Raw genomic sequence first — 3,517 nt, 5'->3', positions numbered from 1 at the left:
AAAAAAATGTACAAAATGATGTAAAAATAAACTTTTGTAATAAAAAAAATCATCTTCTATTTTAAAAATACAAGATTTATACATTTTATAGATTTTTATATATATGTATATATACATAGATATTACTTTTTTTAGATCTTATATTTTTAAAAGCTTATGTTTTAAAAATAAATTCTTCCTCAAAATATTGCCTCCTGGGGGCCCTCCCTGGTGGTGCAACAGGTTAGGACGCAGCACTGCAAGCCAGCAGCAGTGAGAGTTCGATCCCTGCCCAGAGGGAACCCACAGGGCGCGGCAGACCTCTCCTGACCCACCCCCTGCTCCCCTCAGCAGTGTACTTTGTAATCTGCCTGCTCTGCTCCCCACTCTGTCTCTGGTGAAGCCTTTCACCGCCCCAGCACTTCTGGCCTGTACCCCAGTCTGTATGCATAAATAAATATTTCTTTAAAAAAATATATTGCCGGCCCTCCCTGGTGGTACAGCGGGTTAAAGCACTGCATTGAGAAGCTAAAGCCACCTCCACATGAGTTCGATCCCCGCCTGCCTGCCCCGGAGGTGACCACATGGCGAGGCAGACCTCTCCTGACCCGCCCGCTGCTCCCCTCAGCAGTGTACTTCGTAGATCTGCCTGTCCTGCTCCCCACTCTGTCTCTGGTGAATCCTCTCACCCTCCGCATCTCTGCCCTGTCCCCCAGTTCTGTATGAATAAATAAATATATCTATATATATATATATATATATATATATATATATATATATATATATATATATATATATATATATATATATATATATATATATATTGCCTCCTGGTTGCTAAAAGATCGTTTATATAACTGCACATGTAAGCCATGGGGCCTAGATTCCTTCTAATCTCTGCCTCCTTTCTGATCTTTCCCACTTTACCTCGAAATGTTAGAGATCTAATGATCAGCAAACAATCTAACCTCCTAATGTGTTGAGTAGTAGGGCGTTAAAAGAATAAAAACCAAGAAAAACTAACACACTCCAGTTCAAAATTAAAGTATCAGACATCCGAATCCAGTCCGCTTGACAATTAAAATATTTTGAGGACTACAAGAAAACAGATCTTTTAAGATGAGCCTGCAAACAAAACTGGAAAGTTAAAAGATGGCTAGATTCTGAACTGAAAAAAAATCAAGTTGAACTCCAGCCCAGCTGTCCTTTCCAACTGCAATCTGTTCATCAGAAAACAGTCAGGCCCTGGTTTTCCCCTCTTAGCATAATGTTTGTGTGCTTTGACTTCAGAAACAAAAAATTGGGGGATCAGGCCTGTAAGTCCACTAGCCTAGTTATTCATCTCACTCTTCATCATAGAGAAGAGGGACCCACCAACCCACCAACCGGCCGGCAGCTCTCAGCACAAGGAACTGGAAAGTCATAAGAGACAATTCATTGCTGACAAGGCAGTGAAAATGTTCCTCGCTAGAAAGAAGCTATCACACTCTTCAAATATTTATCCCCAGCCTCATGGAAATGCCACTATCACAAACTGCCCAGCTCCCTGCTATGCATCTTCTCCCAGCTCTAAACGGAATCATTTCTCCGGTACTTATTTTCCAAGCCACTCTTTTTATTTACATTATTGCTCTCTCTGTGGAGAGTTGCTGCCTGAAGCGGTCAGAATGCTGGCGTTTTAGGAGTAAAGAAAAAAATCACTCTTCTCCGTGAAAGGTAAAGAGGTATAAGACCATTTTCTTTAGGCAAAAGGTGGTAGAGATTGAAGTCAGCAGCAGCCTAGTTTCAACAAACCCATATGCTAGAGTAAGTTCTCAACACAAAATTCATAGCTTGTAACAAAGGAGTATGAAATTTAAGTTGGGTAGGTATTTCCCTGCTGTCAAATGGGAACAAGGGCTTACTGTGAGTTAAGACTCCTCGCTCCTTCCCAGTGATAAAGACCTTTCACACCACACGACCAGGGAAAGAATGTGCACTTAGCTAGGTGAGCCCCCACCCCTGCTGCAAATATCTCCATCACCAACAGCCCAGAAAGCGCTGCCTAAAATACTCCAGGAAAAAATAACTCTCTAAGGAACAGAGCAGCTAAAATGAGGAAAGGCATGAAAAACCCTGAAGTCCTTTCTTCTGCTATTAATGAGATGGTGACTGAAGGGGCTGAGGCAGAGAACACCAGCGGGTGGGGGGCGGGGAGGGCAGGCTTTGTAAATAACTTCAGATAATGTCAAAGCTGGCAGTGGAGGAGGGCAGCTTCTTCATTAAAGAAGCCAACCATGCGTCTAGGTTACAGTTTATCCCCAGCTCTAACCTGCCAGGCCCCCCTTTTCCCCAGGAAAGCAGTTACATCTCTTCCCCCGTTCGAACTTGGAATCTTTTTACCTTTAAAGTATTGTGATTTGCTAGAGGTTACTTCTCCCCCTGAAGAAAAAAGATACGACCCCTGAAAAGCAGGGGTGCAGGCGTCATCTTGAGCAACCCTTTCCTGGGACAGAGCTAAGGTTTTACCTGCTCCGGAGCTGGTCACCACTCCGCGGGAGGCTAACAGGCCAGGAGGGATGAAACACCCTGGTCCGCCCGTCTTTGTCCCCTCACTCTCCTCTCGGGAGCCGGCCCTGCCAGGTCGCCCCTTCCCCAGCGCACATCACAGGTCCAGCCAAAGCACTTCTCCACATGGCATCGCGTGGATGCTTTTTCTTAGCATTTGCAGAAGGGCTGGCTGGCGGGCCTGCATCCGCCTAAATTCAGAGGGAACCCGAATTCATGCCCGCGTTTTAGACCGGGCAGATGGCTGGCCTCTTTCCAGGAGCTGAGAGTTATCAACTTAAGTCTATTCCGATGCCCATATTAATGCCCTGCGCTTTTGTTCTTAGATAAAAAGAAAACCCCTCTCTCTTCCTCTTCCAGAGGAAGCACCTAATCCTACACTCCGCAGACCGAAGAAGCCTCCAGGAAGACGTTTAAACGTCGGGGAGATGCGAAGAAACCCTTTATTCCCGAGGTCTCTAGGCATTGCCAGCAGGAAGGCGGCTCAGGCTCGGAGGCGAGGGGTCCCCTCGGCGGGGAGCCACGACTTTGCAAAACTGATGGGCTACCGGGGACAACTTGTAGGCACCGGGCGTGAAGAGGTCGCGCCGGCGCCGCCGCGAAGCCCGCGCGAGGGGGTGCAGGCCCCCTCCCCCCCGGCCCCGGGCAAAGCCATCCACCCCTTCCCCCCTTCCCGGGTGGACGTTTACCCCCTCCGCCCCCAAACCCGAGGCGCACAGCCCTGAGCTGCAGCCCTCCCGCCGTCCCCGCGGGCCAGGCACGGGGGCCCGAGGGCGCCGCGCTCCCCACTCGCACAGGTTGCCGGCGCCGGCAGGGACCGCCGGGGCGCCCCCGGGCTCCCCCTGGGATTCCCCGGGTCTCCTCACTGGACTCCTCCGGGGCTCCCCTGGGCTCCCCTGGGCGCCCCCTGACCTCCCCCGGGGTCCCCCGGGCTCCCACTGCACTCCCTTGGGGTTCCTTTGGACCCCCTGGACTCCCGCTGGACTCCGGC

This window comes from Condylura cristata, unplaced genomic scaffold (assembly GCF_000260355.1).
Source record: "Condylura cristata isolate star-nosed mole 26May11 unplaced genomic scaffold, ConCri1.0 scaffold00014, whole genome shotgun sequence".
NCBI lineage: Eukaryota > Metazoa > Chordata > Mammalia > Eulipotyphla > Talpidae > Condylura > Condylura cristata.
Note: the sequence above shows the minus strand (reverse complement) of the source record.